This window comes from Schistocerca piceifrons, chromosome 1, assembly GCF_021461385.2.
Source record: "Schistocerca piceifrons isolate TAMUIC-IGC-003096 chromosome 1, iqSchPice1.1, whole genome shotgun sequence".
NCBI classification, from domain to species: Eukaryota; Metazoa; Arthropoda; class Insecta; order Orthoptera; family Acrididae; genus Schistocerca; species Schistocerca piceifrons.
In genome coordinates this window covers 140,892,341-140,898,563 of record NC_060138.1, presented here as the reverse complement: position 1 = coordinate 140,898,563, position 6,223 = coordinate 140,892,341, and the positions used below count along the sequence as shown (strand labels likewise).

The following is a 6,223-nucleotide window of genomic DNA, read 5'->3' as shown; positions in this document are numbered from 1 at the left end:
TAGGCAAATGTAATGTATTGCGAATACAGAGAAAGAAGGATCCTTTATTAAATGATTATATGATAGCGGAACAAACACTGGTACCAGTTACTTCTGTAAAATATCTGGGAGTATGCGTACGGAACGATTTGAAGTGGAATGATCATATAAAATTAATTGTTGGTAAGGCGGGTGCCAGGTTGAGATTCATTGGGAGAGTGATTAGAAAATGTAGTCCATCAACAAAGGAGGTAGCTTACAAAACACTCGTTCGACCTATACTTGAGTATTGCTCATCAATGTGGGATCCGTACCACGTCGGGTTGACAGAGGAGATAGAGAAGATCCAAAGAAGAGCGGCGCGTTTCGTCACAGCGTTATTTGGTAAGCGTGATAGCGTTACGGAGGTGTTTAGCAAACTGAAGGGACAGAGTCTGCAAGAGAGGCGCTCTGCATCGCGGTGTAGCTTGCTGTCCAGGTTCCGAGAGCGTGCGTTTCTGGATGAGGTATCGAATATATTGCTACCCCCTACTTATACCTCCAGAGGAAATCACGAAAGTAAAATTAGAGAGATTCGAGCGCGCACGGAGGCTTTCCGGCAGTCGTTCTTCCCGCGAACCATACGCGACTGGAACAGGAAAGGGAGGTAATGACACACCGTTGGGTGGCTTGCGGAGTATAATTGTAGATGTAGATTACACAATTCTATATCTCCTACGAGACAGAAGACAGAAACCTGGGGTAAATTTTAACTCGCGCATTGAAGCCACACAGCGCAACAAAAATAAAAGATCACCCTTTTTGGAATTTGTCGTCTTCCAGCTCTTTGACACTTGTACTGCAGGACGGAGACAACTTTGCGGCGGCTCCATTATGCTCTGAGGAACATTTACGAGGGTATCCGTGGGTCTAGAGGAGCTTGGCCAAAGCACCAGGACGACCAAGAAGTAGCACACACTGTTTGCAGACCACGTACACCCCTTGATGACGATCAAGTTTCCCGACGGCAGTGGCATTTTCCAACTAGGTAATGCATCATGTCACAAGGCCAAGAGTGTGATGGAATGGTTCGAGGAACACGGTGGCACTAAAAGCACTCCGTCTTCAGGCCACGAGTGGCCTACCGGTGCCATCCGACAGCCGTGTCATCCTCAGAGCAGGATGCGGGAAAGGAGAGGCGTGGGGTCAGCACACCGCTCTCCCGTTCGTTATAATGGTAGTCTTAACCGAAGCCGCCACGATTCGGTCGAGAAGCTCCTCAATTGGCATCACGAGGCTGAATGCACCCCGAAAAATGGCAACAGCGCAGGGCGGCCTGGATGGTCACCTATCCAAGTGCCGACCACGCCCGACAGCGCTTAACTTCGGTGATCTCACGGGAACCGGTGTAACCACTGCGGCAAGGCCGTTGCCAACACAGTGGCGAGTTCCAGTTTATTTGCTTTCCCCACGACTTGCCCGATCTGAACCCAACTGAACACATCTGGAATGTGAATGAACGTGGCGTCTGAGTTCATCGCCTCCCTCCCCTGAATTTACGGGGGTCGTATGACTTCTGAGTGCAGATGTGGTGCCAACTCCCTCCAGCGATCTACCAAGGCCTCATTGCCTCCATACCACGACGCGTCACCTCTGTTGTCCATGCGAAAGCTGAGAATTCCTGCTATTAGGTAGGTGGTCGTAATTTTTTGGCTGATCAGTGTAGTAGTCTTAGTCATATTTCCTCGGAAACCTTCAGAGGCATTTATCTCGAGAGTTTTTTCGAGTTGTATCGAACTTCATTTCAGAACTTCACCAGAAATATAAAAAACGACAAAAATCTATTTCCGGGTGATCTTCTAGGGAGTGATTTTCTTTCCACGATTATGAGTCACACTCCACCGTGCACCACGGACCGAGCACCACGGACCATACACCTAATGGGATGACAGTGCGCAAAGAAAATCGCGAAAGAACGAGGCCATACCATCTGTATGTCTGCGGCGAGCGCCTGCGGGCAGAAGGCTAGAGTAGCGGGCAAGACATTTTTTGAAATCCCGTAATTGTCTCTCACTGCGACGCCTAAATTTGAAATTTGTGTCAAAGATGCCTACAACCTTCCTCTGTAACAGTGCAAAGGCGCGATTCTCTGTGACGCTTCAGACAACGAGGTGTCGACACATGAGAAGAAAAGGTCACACCTCAGATGTTGATGTGAAATGTGAGGTGGGTTAATGATGTCACATTGGCACCAAATTGCATCACAATTCTGACCAACGCCATCACTCCGTCTTTTGATGATCCCGCGATGGAGGTCAGAACCTTGACATCCAACGTTGAAACCATGCGGTTTTCTAATGGATGGCTAAGAAAAACATTTCAGGCACGCCGCCGCTAGAATCGTCACTGACAGGCATCAGCTGGTGGCATAAAGGGTGTCAATAAAATCAGCTCTTCTTTTAGGGTATTCATTTATCACATTTCGCGCTAGAAAACGACAGTTTGCAATGCAATGCCCAACAGAACAAACTTCTTACCTATCTTTGACACTGCTGACAACCGTGCACGATTCAGTCCTCTTCTAAGGACATTGTCGGGCTTCAACCCAATTGTATTTTGAAATGATGATTACATCAAGACCCTAAGCTGTCGACAGGCGTTGATATACACCAACGGGGACAGTGGATAATGTGTGCCCCGACTGGGACTCGCACCCGGGATCTCCTGATTACATGGCAGACGCTCTATCCATCTGAGCCACCGAGGACACAGAGGACAGTGCGACTGCATATCAACGCCTGCCGACAACTTAGGGTCTTGATTTAATTATCATTTCATTCTAGACAGCTGCATGGTCACGTATGGTAACTAAGGGAAAAGATTCCGTACTATCCGCCATTCGGATCTACGAATGGGGACTGACAAGGGGGAAGGGGGGGGGGGGCGTGTGAACATGAGAAAAAGACTGAATAGCCAACAAAAGGATAACGTTCTACGAATCAGGGTGTCAGGTCAAATGTTAGACGTTTGAAGGAAGCTGGAAAACATGTCCTAAAGAACAGATACCATCATCATATACCAATGTACGTTACCTGACTCCGTTGGAGTGTGACGTGGAGGCAAATTTAGCTCTAGTATAGAACGCGAAACCACTAAGGCCAGTCAAGAGCATTCGACAAAATTTGAACGTGGTCCTCGATCAAAGCTTCTCAGCCCTTGTTTCGCATCCTCCTGTGGCATGAGAATGGACCAGTCGGTTCGAAACTAGACGCCAAAATATATGTACTACAACTGTGGCAGATTTGTAATAAAATCTTCATGAAATGAATGGATTGCTCGTCCTACATTAACATTCTGAAATTTGGTACCTTTATAATGAAGGGGTACAGTACCACCCGACATTGAAAATAGGTACAACATTCTTCGTTATTCTTGTCTGAACAACATATTTTTTGTAATAGTAACTCAATTTCACTTAATACACCGAAGCCGGATACCAGTGTAGGAAATAATGAAAATTTATTTATTTAATTGATCACATGTGCACTCCCACAAAATAAATCCCTACATCCAATTTGGTGAGATCTGCGAAATGAATGAATGTATGGTCGTCTGATAACCGCAGATAGTGAATGTGCAATACATGATCATCTTTGAGACGGTACTTGGGTCACCTCTGGTGGGACCAAAGAGATGAAATTTACCTGAGCTTTGAGCGCCTGAAATGTGGCTGACCAATACGGTAGCATGGTGCTCCCTCACCTTGGCCGAGGTGCGAGATCGGCTATGTTTCAGCACTCTGCCGCTGGATCTAATGTTGGTAAGACCTGTCTTAGGTGTGCTCCGTAAAGACAAAAGAGTGGAGACATGGTATGCATGTGAAATACACTCCTGGAAATGGAAAAAAACACATTGACACCGGTGTGTCAGACCCACCATACTTGCTCCGGACACTGCGAGAGGGCTGTACAAGCAATGATCACACGCACGGCACAGCGGACACACCAGGAACCGCGGTGTTGGCCGTCGAATGGCGCTAGCTGCGCAGCATTTGTGCACCGCCGCCGTCAGTGTCAGCCAGTTTGCCGTGGCATACGGAGGTCCATCGCAGTCTTTAACACTGGTAGCATGCCACGACAGCGTGGACGTGAACCGTATGTGCAGTTGACGGACTTTGAGCGAGGGCGTATAGTGGGCATGCGGGAGGCCGGGTGGACGTACCGCCGAATTGCTCAACACGTGGGGCGTGAGGTCTCCACAGTACATCGATGTTGTCGCCAGTGGTCGGCGGCAGGTGCACGTGCCCGTCGACCTGGACCGGACCGCAGCGACGCACGGATGCACGCCAAGACCGTAGGATCCTACACAGTGCCGTAGGGGACCGCACCGCCACTTCCCAGCAAATTAGGGACACTGTTGCTCCTGGGGTATCGGCGAGGACCATTCGCAACCGTCTCCATGAAGCTGGGCTACGGTCCCGCACACCGTTAGGCCGTCTTCCGCTCACGCCCCAACATCGTGCAGCCCGCCTCCAGTGGTGTCGCGACAGGCGTGAATGGAGGGACGAATGGAGACGTGTCGTCTTCAGCGATGAGAGTCGCTTCTGCCTTGGTGCCAATGATGGTCGTATGCGTGTTTGGCGCCGTGCAGGTGAGCGCCACAATCAGGACAGCATACGACCGAGGCACACAGGGCCAACACCTGGTATCATGGTGTGGGGAGCGATCTCCTACACTGGCCGTACACCACTGGTGATCGTCGAGGGGACACTGAATAGTGCACGGTACATCCAAACCGTCATCGAACCCATCGTTCTACCATTCCTAGACCGGCAAGGGAACTTGCTGTTCCAACAGGACAATGCACGTCCGCATGTATCCCGTGCCACCCAACGTGCTCTAGAAGGTGTACGTCAACTACCCTGGCCAGCAAGATCTCCGGATCTGTCCCCCATTGAGCATGTTTGGGACTGGATGAAGCGTCGTCTCACGCGGTCTGCACGTCCAGCACGAACGCTGGTCCAACTGAGGCGCCAGGTGGAAATGACATGGCAAGCCGTTCCACAGGACTACATCCAGCATCTCTACGATCGTCTCCATGGGAGAATAGCAGCCTGCATTGCTGCGAAAGGTGGATATACACTGTACTAGTGCCGACATTGTGCATGCTCTGTTGCCTGTGTCTATGTGCCTGTGGTTCTGTCAGTGTGATCATGTGATGTATCTGACCCCAGGAATGTGTCAATAAAGTTTCCCCTTCCTGGGACAATGAATTCACGGTGTTGTTATTTGAATTTCCAGGAGTGTACTTAAGAGTAGTTTGGAATAATAATTTCTCTATTTCAGGTACTTTTTTTTTGGGGGGGGGGAAATAAATGTCAGGCAGGTAATATTAAGGGGATCGTAGTAATCTTCGGAAGTGACCAACGGTCACAATGAAACCACGTGTAGCAATAAGTTGAAATACTTCCGAGTGCTAAAGTTAAGCTGAATTACTGGCGTGTGTACTATAAGTTGGAAATATTTAAGAAATGGCTTGTGCCGGACTTGAAATTAGGGACGAGTACTTCCACGTGGTGAGTACTGTGTGAGTCTCAATCTGTGTATGAAACAAAGGATAAAGAGAAGTACTCGTCCATGGTATCAGTTGAGGACTCGCGTGTGTGACGAATATGTTCTTAATATTACTTTGCGTGTTATGTTTCCGTGTGACGCTTGATTCAAACTATAATACTCTGAGAGAGAAGCAAGGTGAGGCAGCCATCTATCCAGCAACACCACTTGGCTTGCATTGCACAGGAAGACGTGCATATATCCTCCAGAGTTCATAGTACGAAAGAAAAGTTACGAAGTGAGGCAGTGTCGCGTGAAACTGGGATAAATACTAATTGAAGTGGGAAAGCTGAAAGTGATGTGATTATAACGTTGCCACTATTCTTTGTATTCTATGTTGCCAGTGTGATGTATTTCATGAAATTTAAGTATGTGTGGTTGGCATGGGAGAGTAACAAGATAGTTTCAGACTCAGTGGGTTATGCATGTTCCTTTTTGTACCACTCGGTCTGAAGGAAATTTTCGTGATGATGGGTGTGAGAGTCGAAGTGTGAGATATAGCAAAAGATCCACCATCCTATCCAGAAAGTGCACTATAGCGTTAAATAATTACGAGACCCTAAGGTAGAGAATCACCAATGTAAAGCCGTGCCCACTGGGTGGAATTTCTGATGTGTTTTTGTTGTAGGTCATAGAATTTGTGTGTTTAGGTT

The 6,223-nt window shown here is 48.2% G+C and overlaps 1 pseudogene; it reads right to left on the bottom strand.

The window, feature by feature from the left end:
- Nucleotides 1–1,274: 1,274 nt before the first annotated feature.
- On the bottom strand, nt 1,275–1,392 carry LOC124722498 (annotated as a pseudogene).
- Nucleotides 1,393–6,223: the final 4,831 nt, after the last annotated feature.